The sequence below is a fragment of the Montipora capricornis genome, chromosome 2 (assembly GCF_036669925.1).
Source record: "Montipora capricornis isolate CH-2021 chromosome 2, ASM3666992v2, whole genome shotgun sequence".
NCBI lineage: Eukaryota > Metazoa > Cnidaria > Anthozoa > Scleractinia > Acroporidae > Montipora > Montipora capricornis.
Genome location: NC_090884.1, coordinates 21,101,441 through 21,108,940, shown reverse-complemented (window position 1 = coordinate 21,108,940; position 7,500 = coordinate 21,101,441). Strand labels below are relative to the sequence as shown.

The 7,500-nt window shown below is 40.9% G+C and overlaps 1 long non-coding RNA gene across 1 annotated transcript in view; it reads right to left on the bottom strand.

The window, feature by feature from the left end:
• Positions 1 to 7,500, bottom strand: part of LOC138039057 (uncharacterized) — a 20,168-nt gene that overhangs the window by 111 nt on the left and 12,557 nt on the right. The window contains exon 3 of the long non-coding RNA XR_011130352.1: positions 1 to 147. This exon is cut by the window's left edge and continues 111 nt beyond it. This is a non-coding gene — a long non-coding RNA (uncharacterized lncRNA). The remainder of the gene's footprint in view (positions 148 to 7,500) is intronic.

The window sequence follows — 7,500 nt, the reverse complement described above, 5'->3', positions numbered from 1 at the left end:
TTTGTTTTGCAAAATATCACTCTCTTTATGATAAAAGACAATGTCAACTTTGAAAAAAAAATTATATCTTCTCGCCATGATTCAGATCTTTGTCATCTTCAATGCCATTCTTTGAAGAAGTAGTATTTGTTCATTCTACTTGCTGTCCTAAAAGGAAAACCTCAAATTAGTTGAACTTCAGCAATTGTAGATGTAACAGTAACAGAAGCATACATCAGAGAAGCAGTATTGTTGAAAAAATGAAAGTGCTTTGTTGAGTGTTACAGGACTTATTGTAAATATCAAGCTGGTTCACAAGCACACCACTTCAATAATGTCAAGGTACAGTGTTACAATAGTAATTAATTTTATTATTACATGTATAAAACATGCTGTAGCAGGCTAAAACCCCGCATATTGCAGAAGGTCGCCAGGCTATGTAAAAAGTGTGCCGGAGTTGCAACAAGGTGAGACAAATCCTGTCGGCTCTTGTGATTGGTTCAGAAAATAATAAGCACCTAAGATACAAAAGAAACACTGGAGCCTAGCCCCAGTCATTTTTTCAAGAGCCCAGAATTAATTAATTCCAGCTGGGATCATATTTACAAGAAAGTGAGGATGAATCAAGTAAGGTGCCCGTTCGGGCTACCTGTTTAGAAATTTGGTCGCCCGCGCAAGGAAATTAGGCGCCCCAGGGGACCGGGTGACCGTTAGGCAGCAGCCTTGCCAGTTTACCATTCGCAACAGTTCATCCGGCAGTACTACGATCGTAATTTGAAAACGTTATAACTTTTGAGAAAGACTCTTAGAACAGGATCCCCACACCGAGCTACAGTAATCGAGATGTGGTTGGACTGGTGAATTGTAAATGGAGAGTAGAGTCTTAAATGCGACCAAGTACCTAATACAAACCAGTCAAATCGCCCGAAAGTCATCTCGGCCGACGTCATGTAGCCCGGAACCAGAGTCATATTGCCCGAGTCATATCGCCCGAAATTTTATCGAGTGTATAGATGCAGAACGGAGAAAAACTATGACCATATTTTAGCCCTCTTATTTAACATTGTTGGTAGCCGAAGGGAATGAGCAATCTGGGTTGGCGTTTTAATCCTCTCTTCAGTTCCAGTGTACCAATTGTTTTCGAATCTATATGATAGGATAGATACACCCAATTGCAAAAACGTTGTCATAGAAAAATGAAAAAAAAAGCAAAAGCCAAATAGGAATTAATTAGGCTAATAAGCCCAATGAATTCATTCGCAGCATCCACGCATGAACGTCGTATTTGCCTGTTGGACTTTGCTATTATTCTAAAGCTGGAAAACAATAAAAAAGATTCCGAGGAAATGCAACGGCTGTAAATGAATCCAACCTGAGGATGTACTTAATTATAGCCTAATTAATTCAAATCCTATTCAGTTGGCTTTTTCCCTATTTCATTTTTCTAAGACAACGCTATTGCAATTAGGTGTAGATAGATAATGGTTTATTACAGATTCCAACGATTAAGAGGCTCTTCTTCTGTAAAAATACTAAACTAAGAAACCTATAATATGATTAAAAGTATAATAACCATAATAAATTAACGAATGTAACTTATCAATAAATATTAAAATATACAATAATGATTATATGAATTCAAAACTGATACTTAGCAAACAAATGTTTCTTAGCACTGCGGCAAAAAACATTATGATCTGAGATGTTTCTTATTACTATCGGGAGTCTATTGAAGAGCGTTGCCGCCGAGTGCTGGAAGGTTCCTGATTCTTTAGGAATAGAGAATACGGGTGCTGTTGATGATCTTAAACTATAAGCAGTTACTTGATGCAGACTCAATTTCAGATACTCAGGAAAGGTATTTTTGTCGTATAATGATTTATGAGCGAGTTTGAGAATGTTGAATTAAACGTTTTCTTTAACTGGTAGCCAGTTTAACTTAATAATATCCTCGAGTTCTGCAAATTTTCTTGTGACAAAGTCAGCACACGCATTCTGTAAGTTGGAGACGCTTTTCTTGATAAACAGGCAAGGGATGATAAACCATGCAGGCGTAGTTCAGGTGTGAGAGAACTACGCTCCCTGCGAGGTGTTTCCTGACGTGGAAGGGCGCAAGGTTTGTGAGCCTCCGCAGAACTGATAGAGTCCAATATGACGTACTTAAGAGAGAATCCACGTGTGTGTTCCATGAGAGGTGATGATCCATGTGGACGCCCAATAGTTTAGTACAAGAAATTCTCTTTAGCGCAGAGTCCCCACAAACGATAGGAAGATCCCGTTCTTCTACACTATGATAACGCGCCATCTGAGGTGTAGAGATAAGCATCCAGTTTGTTTTGGTTGGGTTCAAGGCCAGATTACAGTTATTAGAATAGTCCTTCAGACTTGCGATGGTTTTATTAATTTGAGCTGCTGAGGAGTCCAAGTCGCCGGGCTTGAGTGGACATAGAAAGTCGTATCGTCAGCGTACTGATAACAGTCACACTGTAATTCCTTTTGAAGATCAGCAACGTAGAGATTAAAAATAATTGGTCCAAGAATGGAACCTTGCGGGACGCCGAATTCAACTGTAGCCATGTCCGACTTTTTGTCATCTATTTACACCATACGAGTTGGTTTAGTTACGTGTTGATAACAGCCAAGAGCTTCTAAAATAGACCGATACTGCTTTGTAATCTTATGTGAAGGCTTCAGCATGTCGATGTTCGTACCACCAGTCAAGAAGAGCAAACCATCCCATGAAACAGAGAGGTGAGCCAACAGTGATTCAAACGCGTCCAGCTATCTAGCGGGCTCAGGCCCACACGCTCTGATCTATAGATGACACCGATCAACGCCTTGCTACGTTTATTTCGCCCTTGAATCTCGATCCATAAATGCTCCATATCTGGCTGAATCATCTCAATGTCATTCCTACGTTTATATTGGATAGAGTCGCTGATGTAAGCCCCAACGCCACCGCCCCGGGCGCCTTCACGGTTTCGAAAAAGAGTCGTGTAACCAGGCAGAGTGACGTAATCCAGGAGGGCGGGGTTGTCCTTTAACCATGTTTCACTCATTTTGATGATATCCATCGGAAGCTGTGAGACTAGGATTTGAAACTCATTGAAGGATGAGACCATACTCTGGGTGTTAAAATGCATTATGCTGAGGTGTTTGGAGTGTTCTTTCAGAGTCTCGAAGGTCAAATCGGTGGTATCTTGTACTGGGACGTCCAATTCATCTAACATATCAAAAATTTTTGGTTTTATCCACGGAGTTGATAATGTAAATTGGCCACCGTACTGGGATTCTAAAAGCTGACGTTTCGAGCGTTAGCCCTTCGTCAGAGCAAATCGAGGAGTTGTGGGTTACGTGCAGGTTTAATAGTAGAGTAGGAACTACGCTATTGGTGGTCACCTGGCAACGTGAAAAATAGGAATGTATACATACATAACTTTATTTCGATTCGGATTTTTTTTTTTTTTAGAGTAGCAAAGAAATATGCTAGTATCTCCGAATGTAATCTAAAATAACAATGCAAATTACACAGTAACAACGACATTAAATTACATTAATAAATTAGTTAAATGAAAAGCGTTCGTTAATACCGTGAGGATTAAGAGTACCGATTTGGAAGACGAATTTTTGTTCCAGATTCTTGCGGCTTTCCGTCGTACCTAGATGTAGGGATAGGCCTCAGACAGCCATGTGTTTTTTGGAGTGGTTAGGGAGATTAAAATGACGTGCGGCTGGCTTTGATGCATCCTTGTCATTCTCAACATCGCGAAGGTGTTCGCGGAATCGGTCGCCTAGTCGTCTACCTGTCTCGCCAATGTATAATTTATTGCATAACGTACAGGTTATGCAATAAATGACATTTGCGGTGGTACATGTGAAACGATCAGTGATCTTAATAGATCTGCTCTTTTTATCGAAGAAATTGTTCTGTCTGTCTGCTTGCGAATTCGCCGAGACACGGCAAAGTGTATGTTTTCTTCCTTTCCTGTATTCAGGATCACGAACTGTGCATTTAGTGGGCTTTTGCGATTTATCGCTCTTTGTAGAGATCGGCAATATGCTCAAAGATGCTTCCAAGTAAATAATTTTGGGAGAGATCCATACACCTTATTCCAAAATGGCCGCTGATTTATGCGGATACAAATTGGCCCTTGTTGCCTCGTTCAAGATAAAATATTCTTTTAAATTTTAAGCTTAAGAACGAGGCATCAAGGGCTAATTTGAATAAAAACAAAAGAATATTTAAATGGCGGCCATTTTGGAATAAGGTGTATGGGATGTTCCCGTACGAGGCATACTTCGTTTCACTCCCCATCATGTCTTTTCAATGCCCTGCTGTGGGCTCGTTTGTCTGGGTCAACGAAGTTTAGGCGATGATTAACTGTGCGATGATGTTAGCCCTTGTCTTGTAGGCAATTGTAAACTTTCCGGCCACAAGTAGCTAGGGCTAATATTGGCTAGATTGCAGAATAGCCGGCCCACCAAATGTCCTACTTAAAAAAGCTGCCACCGCGGTCCCGCAGTCGCGTTTAACAATGCTGCTTCCGCGTCCACTGAATGTCTTACTCAAAAAACTGCCACCGCAGTCCCGCAGTCGTGTTTAACAATGCTACTTCCGCGTCCACTAAATGCCTTACTTAAGAAACTGCCACCGCAGTCCCGTTTAACAATGCTGCTTGCCCGCAGTGGCATGGGAGAGAAAACGATATTCATATAATTAACTCTGTTCCTAAACCGGGCATTCTGCAATCGCTCCACTTCTTAAATTTCATTTTGCCGTTCCGTTAACTACACTTTTCAAGAGATTGTGTGAAGAAGAAAGGATTCGTTACTCATTAAGCCTAAGCGCTCGTTTCAGTGATTAGGTCTAAGCACTCTACCAAAATTTTAGCTTTCATCTTGCGGTTCGGTTATCTACACTTTTCATGGGATCGTGTGAAGAAGAAAGCACTCGTTTACTGATTAAGCCTAAGCGCTCGTTTCAGTGATTAGGCCTAAGCATTCTCGTAAAATGTTAGCTTTCATTTTGCGGTTCGGTTAACTACACTTTTCACGAGATCGTGTGAAAAAGAAAGCACTCGTTTACTGATTAAGCCTAAGCGCTTGTTTCATTGATTAGGTCTAAGCACTCTCTTAAAAGTTTAGCTTTCATTTTGCGGTTCGGTTAATTAACTACACTTTTCATGAGATCGTGTGAAGAAGAAAGCACTCGTTTACTGTTTAAGCCTAAGCGCTCGCTTCAGTGATTATGCCTAAGCGTTCTCGTAAAATGTTAGCTTTCATTTTACGGTTCGGTTAACTGCACTTTTCCCGAGATGGTGTGAAGAAGAAAGTCGTTTACTGATTAAGCCTAAGAACTCGCTTCAGTGATTAGGCCTAAGCATTCTCGTAAAATTTTAGCCGTCACATTGCGGTGGCAGTGCGTTTTACTGGTTGCCCATTCATCGACTCAACCTCGTCCCCAGGGTCTCTCTTCCCTGGGGACGAGGTTGTCATCCACTACGGGACTGCGGACCGCGGTGGCAGTTCATTTTACTGCTTGCCCTTATACATGGTTCATTTATTTATTTCACACTATTTACATAAGATTAACCTAGAAAGAAATATATAGTCACAACACATGGTTACAAGATAAAACAATTACAGTACAGGTTATAAAATGTGTATGGTGGTCAAAGCAGCGAAGGCTTTCTAGTTGACCACCAGTTTTCATTCAACGACTACGGGACTGCGGACCGCGGTGGCAGTTCATTTCACTGCTTGCCCTTTAACAATTTTCTTTTCATTCACCGACTTCAGGACTGCGGACCGCGTTGACAGATTTTTTAAGTAGGACATTTGGTGGACCGGGTATTCTGCAATTGCTCCCTAATATTTTTTCAAGGAAAGTTTACTGTCAGAAAATTATTTGTTCTGGCGGATTGAAGGTTATCTATCCATTGCCGTTTTTTCTTGAGCACCGCGAAACAGATTCATCTCCCGATGCACTTTGTCTTTGCCAACCTTGTTCTTTGTTTACTTACAGAACCTTGTTTCCCTAAACCACATCTCGCTGGGCCGGGGTTTTGTGCAATATCACCGGACCGTAACAGTATTTGAAAAGACGATGTTGAGTTTGAATAATATGACATTTTTCCTTTTGATCTTTTTGTCTTCCCGAATCTTTGAAAATTCCATCGAGAAGAGTGTAGGATGTGTGTGGAAAACAAGTTCACAATCCATGACGCTGAAGACAATTGTGCCTTGTTATTGTTTCCTTTGGTCCCTCCGTTCAGTAGAAATGCCGTCTCCCAAGGAATAGTCAGCCATGAGCTATCCAAAATCTTCCTTAAAGGCGAAACCAAGCTAACTTCCTGCAGAAAATCCTTTCCAGAGGTCCAACCATCAGTTGAAAACAGTCCTTCATGCTTAGAATTGCAAAAATAGTATGATACGAGCAGGCAAAAGAGAAAAATTAGGGAGCTTATGAAAAAACGTCTGACCCTCATTACTGGGTTGCCAGTAAGGCAAACCCAGTCGGAATCTGCGTTTCATTTGTTGGTTTTTTTTGCGTGTCGGTAAAAGTCTTGCCTGTCACTCCCCTGCTAAGTGGTGTCTTTGTGCATTCTGCGCGTATTTTCTTAGGATCGAGAGGGTAGTGGGAAATGCGTAGATTTCTCTGGTGGACACAGTAGAATGATTAACTTAACCGGCAATGCAGCAAACACAACACATTAATATTCTAGTATAGAACGCACGAGCGAACAATACACCATGACACTATCGTGCGCGGACACGCCACATCGCCTAAGTTGCCTTCAGGCGTAAAGCCTACCGTTGGCTTTCTTTATTATATAATCGCAATGCACCGTCCAGGTCAAGTCGTGGGCCAAACTTCCACACTTCCATACTGCCAAACTTCCATGTACTAATTATTTGTGAGTAAATTTCTCGCACTTGCATTCTTTTCTGATGACGCGTTCGGTGCTCTTCTACCCGAAGTAAAAGCCTAGTTATCTGACAATTTACATTTACCGGTATTTTGTACTCAACTCTGCAAAGGTGTAAAAAATTTGGAAACGTGACATTGAAGAATTATTTGAATGAAAGTTGTTGTCTCTTTTGTGCTTCATTATTTACGGTCAAGGTTCCGAGTCGAAAAGGGTTTGATGTGAACTGTCAAAAATTTAATTGCATCTCTTGTTTGCACGCACGCACTTGAAAAAGGAAGGTTTTTTTGCCTCTAATAGTAAATACATGTATGTTGTTTGTTTTGATTAATTTTTCGCTGGAAAAGGATTTTGCCGAGATATTTCCAGCCTTTCTGAACTTTAATATCATGTTGTGTAATTTTCGAGCTTAACAAATTTGCATACCTGGGTTGAAATGTGATACGCGAGGAAGCAGGAGGGGTTCACGAAAATAAACAGGTCTGTTGGATGCGTGCTTGAGTTTCAACAAAATGAGTCCCAAAATCAGCAAAACACTGTGATGCTGATGAATAATAAAATAGCTGCTATTTCCAAAACGATGGAATTACCT